General features: G+C 58.1%; 1 long non-coding RNA gene across 1 annotated transcript in view; it reads left to right on the top strand.

Annotated features, from left to right (window-relative positions):
- The first annotated feature begins 15 nt into the window (after positions 1 to 15).
- The window catches only part of LOC112543958 (uncharacterized), a 41,072-nt gene continuing 33,540 nt past the window's right edge, over positions 16 to 7,547 (top strand). Inside the window, exons 1-2 of the long non-coding RNA XR_016347684.1 lie at positions 16 to 436; positions 2,155 to 3,673. This is a non-coding gene — a long non-coding RNA (uncharacterized LOC112543958). The remainder of the gene's footprint in view (positions 437 to 2,154; positions 3,674 to 7,547) is intronic.

Here is a 7,547-nt window from a genome sequence, read left to right as displayed (position 1 = left end):
ACCCTCTCTTCCTTCCCTGTTCGTTAAACCTGCTCGGTTCACCTGACCCCGGCCAGTGACCGTTATGTAACCACAGCAGCTACGGCTGAGCGAGCAGGCGCCATCCACCACCCCCTTGCTGGCATGGCCTGGGCCCCGGGGATGATTAAAGTCCCTGGGAGGCATGGAGCAGGACTAGGAAGGCTGGGAAGCAGGGCAGCCTTGCGTGGAGTTGGACACTGTCCTAGGCAGGCTTGGGGCTGCCTCTGTGCAGGGGGGTGGCCTAGATCAGGAGTTTTCAAGCAACTGGTCATGCCCCAGCCCGGGGTGGCGAGATGTCAGGCACTGAGGCTACGTCTAGACTGCAGGCGTCTTAGGGAATACGCTCGTCCAGAAGAGAGCTTCCGGAACGGCTGATTTCGAAAGCGCGGCCACACGCAGAAAGCGCAACGGAAACGTGAGTGGCCTTTCCGAAAGCTGCCGTCCACACGGATTGGACGCTCGCTCACATTGAAGGCCACCGGGAACCAGTTCGGGCAGGGCGTTAGGTCCGTTTCCGGGTACTGTTGCCTACGGCTGGCGGAAGGGACCCCCACACCCGGACAGCCGTTTCTCTGCTCCTGCCGCCAGCTTGCCTGCCTCTCCGAGGGACAGCAAAGCTGTAGCAGCGTGCGCTCTGGTTGCCCAGCTTTTGGACACCACGGCGCACTCCTTGCCGAGGAGCCGGAGCTGCCACTGGGCATGCGATGGCCCCACGCGGCCAGGCTGCAGTTCCGGCAACGGTTTGCACAGGCTGCCTTTGTTGCCCTGCATGGACTCAACACTGAGCTCTTACTAGGGACCCTCTCCCTTTGCGGGAGCAAGGCCCTGGCAACTGCACCCCACAGGGAAGAGACCCTTCTGGAGGCTGGACACCAGTTGCACACCCTGGGCAGCACTACGCATGCGCTGCACGCCCGGAGCCCTCTGCATGCGTCACGCGCCCAGGGCACTGAGTGTGCGTCGCACACCCCGGGCAGTACTACGCATGCGCTGCAAGCCCGGGGCCCTCTGCATGCGTCATGCACCCAGGGCACTGAGTGTGCGTCGCACACCCTGGGCAGTACTACGCACGCGTGCACGCCCAGGGCCCTCTGCATGCGTCACGCACCCCGGGCACTGAGTGTGCGTCGCACACCCCGGACAGCACTACGCACGCGCTGCACGCCCGGGACCCTCAGCATGCATCATGTGCCCAGGGCACTGAGTGTGCGTCGCACACCCCGGACAGCACTACGCACGCGCTGCACGCCCGGGACCCTCAGCATGCATCATGTGCCCAGGGCACTGAGTGTGCGTCGCACACCCCGGGCAGCACTACGCATGCGCTGCACGCCCGGGCCCCTCTGCATGCATTATGCGCCCCGGGCACTGAGTGTGCGTCGCACACCCCGGGCAGCACTACGCACGCGCTGCACGCCCGGGACCCTCTGCATGCATCATGCGCCCAGGGCACTGAGTGTGCGTCGCACACCCCGGGCAGCACTACGCATGCGCTGCACGCCTGGGGCCCTCTGCATGTATCACGCGCCCAGGGCACTGAGTGTGCGTCGCACACCCCGGGCAGCACTACGCATGCGCTGCACGCCCGGGGCCCTCTGCATGCGTCACGCGCCCCGGGCACTGGGGGGACTGGCTGGTCGTGGAGTGGTGGGCCGACCAGCAGTGGCTCCAGAACTTCCCCAAGCAGGAGGCCACCTTGATGGAGCTGTGTGCCTGGCTCGCCCCTGCCCTCCAACAGCGCAACACCCACCTGCAGCCCGCCACCCCCTGGAGAAGTGGGGCGCCATCGCACCCCCGACAGCTCCCGGTCTGTGGTCGCCCAGGTCAGCGTGGGGAAGGCCACCACTGGGGCCCTCCTCAAGGGGGTAAGGCACTCTTGGGCTGCAGTCCTTGGAGAGGGAGTCCTGGAAAGGGGGACCCTAGGGAAAGGGGGTGGGGTGCAGGGATTGGCCTGGGGGTGGGGGGTTGTGCCGTCCTGCTCTCACACAGCCCTGCAGGGGGGCAGCCTCATAGCGGCTGGCTCCTGGGGTGTTTGAGGAAGGGGAGGGGAGGGAGGTGGGCACCTCGCAAGGGCTCCGGCCTCTCTGAGCCTCTGTTTTGTGTGTTTCTTTGTCTCCTGCTGTTATCCTGCAGGCTCAGCAAGGCTGCGAATGGGCTGGAACGGGCGAGCGAAGGGAAGAAGAGGCGCCGCAAAAGCGGGATGGCTGGGCCAGGAGATAGCGCGGCTCTTTCTCGGCCAGGACTGAGGGCGTGCCCGCTGCCCCGTGCAGACCTGCCTAAACACACCCATGGGTTAGCGTGGGTGTCCGGGGCACGGGCTGCATGCTGGACGCGGGGCGGAGAGCTGGCTGAGGAAGGAACGCAGGATTCACTTGTCAGCACTGGCAAGTATTTGTGAGCAGCAGTGCTGGCTGCGGCCGAGGGCCAATTACACTAAGTGCACTGCACAGACACAGGGCGCTACAGCCCCTGCCCGGGCTCTTGCAATCCTCAGGAACAAGCTGGGAAGGAGAAGAAGTGACTTCAGAGCAGCGCAAAGCCCCGGTTTCTAATAGTGCAGCCATCGTGCTGCACAAGCCCAGCCAAACCTCTGCCTTCGTTTTGTTTTGTTAACCACTGCGCTCTCTAGATCTGTGCAGAACAGGGTGAGCGGGCGGGTGGTGAGAATGCTGGAGACCTGACCTGTTCCCTCTAATCTTTTCCATCCATGTACAGATTTGTTTTCTTCCGTGTGCAGAATAATTGTATGTGCATCAAGGCATGTGCAAATGTGCACCACCAGCAGCAGCACAAAACCTAAATATGGGTGCTCTGCCTATTTGAATCTTCCCAGAATGGCCACCCAAGCGCACAGCTTACAGAGAATGCTGATTCTGTCTACCCTATAGCTTCCACTGGTAGGGAACCATGTCGCAGGCAAACAGCATAGCCACTGCAACTTATGCATCGTCTGTGGTTCCTCCGATATAAGGCTTATACAGTGTGTCATGTTGTTGCTGGTAGGGTCTGATTTCATTGCAATGACAAAGCACCCACTGACTTGAAGGACTGCAGGATCAGGCCCTAGGAGAGCTGCCTTTTTTAATGTAATTGTTTTTTTGGGGGGTTGGATGATGCTTTCACCTGATCCCTCCCAGTGACGGCGGTGCTGTTCTCTTTCTAGTCTCTGGGTTGCTCCCCAAATCACCTGGCTCCTAACTTTGGATTCATCTATCTGCAGTTGGGAAGAGAACTGCAGCCCTGACTCTAACATGGCTCGGTTAAGTCCCGGGCGTGCTGAAGAAACGCGTGGTTGCCTTTTAGCCTAGCTGTGTTAATGAGAAACCAAGCCCCAGGGAAGCGGGTCATAGGTGCTTCTGGTCCTGTAGCTTGTAAATCTGGCCTCCTTCCATGCTCCTAGGGTCAGTGCCCGAGATTTCATTCAATGCATAAACCATTGTGCACTCACACTGCCTCGCGCTGGCCTCTTGCTTGCCCAGTTAGCTGCCGTTCTCTCTCCTGGCTCATTAGGTGAACAGAACCTTAATTTGGAATCTGATTTATCTCTGCATGAAAAGCTTCGTCTTTCTGGGACTTCGGGCATGTGAACAGACTCAGCCTCAGCTACTTTTCTTCACCCTGCCGTGCGTGAGGGCGGCCTTTATTCCCTAATGTAAGTTGTAGTCTGGTCCTTTTCACAGTGACCTTTGCTACAGGTTACTCATCCATAGCCATTTCTTATTGCACAAGTCTGGGCTAGGTACTGGGACCCCAACTCCCTGTTCCATCGAAGCCGCGAGGCTAATGATTGCAGGGTGCAAAGTGTTTCAGGGCTTGTGCCACCTGGAAGCAATCACGGGCTGACCCCTGCTTTTCAGCGTACAGAGGGGCAGGGATTTCTGCCTCTGTCCCATCTGCCCCTGAGCTGAGCAGAGCTACATTACTCACTGTTTTGTTCTGAGTTCAGACTAGGTCCAAGACTGATCTGGAACGGGAAGCTGAGTGTTCACCTACGGAGGTGTTAGGGGGTTTGTGGGCCTCGTCTACTCAAGGCTTAGCAAAGCATTTCTTCCCCAGCAGTCACAGAATCCTAGGGCTGGAAGAGACCTCAGGGGTCAGCGAGTCCAACGAAAAGCAGGACCAACCCCAACTCGATCATCCCAGCCAGGGCTCTGGCAAGCCAGGACTTAAACACCTCAAAGGAAGGAGATTCTATCACCTCCCTAGGGAACCCAGCCCAGCGCTTCCCCAGCCGCCTAGGGAAATGGCTTTTCCTAAGATCCAACCTAGAGCGCCCCCACTGTAACTTGAGACTGTTGCTTCTTGTTCTGCCACCTGCCCCCACTGAGAACAGCCTCTTGCCAGCCTCTTTGGAACCTCCCTTCAGGTAGCTAAGTCTGCTGTCAAATCCCCCCTCACTCTTCTCTTCTGCAGACTAAATAAGCCCAAATCCCTCAGCTGCTCCTCATAAGTCATGTGCTCCAGCCCCCGAATCATTTTGGTTGCCCCCCGCTGGACTCTCTCCAATGCCACCACACCCTTTGGCTACGTCTAGATTGCAACCCTTTTACGAAAAAGGGATGCAAATTAGACGTATCGCAATTGCTAATGAAGCGGGGATTTAAATCTCCCCCGCTTCATTAGCATAAAAATGGCTGCCGCTTTTTTTCGACTCGGAGCTTTGCCAGGAAAAAAGCGCCAGTCTAGATGCAAAATAAAGCCTTTTCCAAAAGATCCCTTATTCCTTATTTTAAGAGGAATAAGGGATCTTTCGGAAAAGGTTTTATTTTCCGAAAGATCTGTGTCTAGACTGGCGCTTTTTTCCGGCAAAGCTCCGAGTCGAAAAAAAGCGGCAGCCATTTTTATGCAAATGAAGCGGGGGGATTTAAATCCCCGCTTCATTTGCAATTGCGATGTGTCTAATTTGCATCCCTTTTACAGAAAAGGGATGCGGTCTAGACACAGCCTTTCGGTATTGGGGGGCCCAGAATTGGATGCAATGTTGCCTCACCAGAGCCGAATAAAGGGGAATAATCACTTCTCTAGATCTGCCGGCAAAGCTCCTACTAATGCAGCCCAATCTGCCGTTAGCCTTCGTGGCTACAAGGGCGCCCTGCGGACTCATCTCCAGCTTCTCATCCACTGTAATCCCTGGGTCCTTTTCTGCCAAACTGCTGCTTCGCCAGTCGGTCCCCAGCCTGTAGCAGGACTTGGGATTCCTCCGTCCCCAGTGCACTGGCCTTGTTGAACCTCATCAGATTTCTTACGGCCCAATCCTCCAGTCAGTATAGCTCAGCAAACCCTCACTCTCAAGGAAGGGAGCCAGAACAGAATCCCAGCACAGTGTCAAACACATGGGCCCAGCTACATGTGGCAGCCACAAGCCCCGTAAGACTGTGGTCACCAACCAGTACATCGTGAGCTACCAGTAGATCCCAGGGGCTCTAAGAGTAGCTCTTGAGCCCTCTCTGAACTGCGCGCCTGCACAGTACATTTACATTAGATTTCCTCATTTGAGGAGCAGCTACTCACCGAGCAACAACACCAGGTGAGTAGCTGCGAGGAATGGTGGGAGCTGGGAGGTGGGGAGGGCTGAAACACCCCAGCCAGCTGACTGTGGCTTTCCACTGAAAGAGGTTGCCCCGCGCTCCAGCTGATCGGCGGCTTCTCCTCTGCGCCTGCCCACGTGGAGCTTGGTGTACCCTGGCTGAGCGCCATGGCCAGCTGGCCGGGCAGCCACTTCTCTTCTCTCCAGCCCGGCTGCCCTGCGCTCAGCCCAGGGAAGCTATGTCTAGCTCCAGCTGTGCTGGAGCAAGCTTCCCGGGCTGAGTGCAGGGCAGCCGGGCGGGAGCGAAGAGAAGCAGCTTCCCAGCCAGCTGGCCATGGCACTCAGCCAGGGTACACCAAGCTCCACGTGGGCAGGCGCAGAGGAGAAGCCGCCCGATCAGCTGGAGTGTGGTTCAGCCTCCTCCTGGCTGACGGCCACAGCCAGCTGGCCAGCCAGCTTCTCCTCTGCACCAGCCCACGTGGAGCTTGGTGCACCCTGGCTGAGTGCCATGGCCAGCTGGCAGCGGCGGATTTAGGGCAGGGCGAGCGGGGCGGCTGCCCCGGGCCCCGCGCTTCCCGAGGCCCCGCGCATGTGCCGTGTCAAAGGCGGGGCCCCGCAAAATTTCGCTGCCCGAGGCCCCACGGTGCTGCCCTGGATCCCACGGCACTCTCATCCGCCCCTGCCAGCTGGCCAGGAAGCCGCTTCTCTTCGCTCCCGCCCGGCTGCCCTGCGCTCAGCCCAGGAAGCTTGCTGTTAGTGTCAGTATCCCAACACTGTCCAGCCTGGAGCCTCCTCCCCGAGCCAGCGTCCCCTTCTTCACCTCCTCCTGCATCCAGATTTCCACCCAGAGTTTCACCTCTCACCCCTTCCCACACCCAAATCCCTCATTCCCAGCCCAGAGATTACACATCCTGTCTCAACACAGGAAGGGTCCAGCTAGACTGCAGGGGTTTTTCAGGATTCTGGAGATATCCCAGAAAAACTCTTCTACATCCAGGGTTGTGTTTGTTCTTCCGCTTTTTTAGTGGAAGAGCAAACAGGCTCTTTTGGTCACCCCTATATTCCTCTTTCCACAAGGAATAAGGGGGCTTCCAAAAGAAGGGTTTTTTTCTGACATTTGGTCCAGTCTAGACAAGCCAAATGTTGGAAAAACCTCTTCCTACAGAATTTTTTTTTTTAAAGCAGCAGTATAAGGATTGGGGATAGCAAGTGATGGAGAGGAGGAGAATAGAGAGGGCGGGGCTTCAAGGAAGGGGTGGGACTTCAAGGAAGGGGCGGGGCAGTAGATCTTGGCTTGGTCTGTCATTTAAAAAGTGATCTTGGGTGTAAAAAGGTTGGAGAGCACTGCCGTAAGACATTCTGCTGACACGGGTGCCTGGCCCAGTGACGTGGGTGCAGCGGATGGATGGAGGTTCCGCTTTCACTAGGCGAAAGCCGTTTGTTTCAGGGTGAGCCGGTTTGTGGGACGGGGCCTCTGAATCCACAGGAGACGCGTGGGCGTTTCAGTACCAGCTGGCGCTGACGGAGCAGGCCGCTGCATGCGGCGCTCTGGCTGGACAGCCCGGAGCAAAGACAAGTGGGCTGCTAGTAATGTGTCCATGGGCGACGCCTAGCGACCAGACACAGGAAGGCCCCACCTTACGAACAGGTCGCGCGCCAAAAGGGGGTCTGGAACTCGGAATGCGTGTTCCCATAGAAACCTCGTTGGAAATGGTAGTTGGGGGCCCAGGCGCGCCGGGCTGGGGCTGAAAGGCTGAATCTTTGCAATGACAAGTCACGGAAATCATTTCACCTTCCGTGCTGGGCCTTGAGGAAACGCAGGTTTCGCTAGAGGAGGGTGAGGGGCAGGTGGAGATTCTGAAGGGAGCTTCTAGGCATCCCCTGGCCACCAGCCCTCCCCACACCAGCGCTGTGCCACCTGCTCTGCACCCAGCTCCCACTCCCTAGGAGGCAGCGAGCAGTACAAATGCGGCTCGGAGGAGCAGGGGGTGGTCGCGCA

This window comes from Pelodiscus sinensis, chromosome 21, assembly GCF_052426305.1.
Source record: "Pelodiscus sinensis isolate ZL-2025 chromosome 21, ASM5242630v1, whole genome shotgun sequence".
In the NCBI taxonomy this organism is placed as follows: domain Eukaryota; kingdom Metazoa; phylum Chordata; order Testudines; family Trionychidae; genus Pelodiscus; species Pelodiscus sinensis.
The sequence above is the reverse complement of the archived record's forward strand: the minus strand, read 5'-3'. Positions and strand labels throughout refer to the sequence as shown.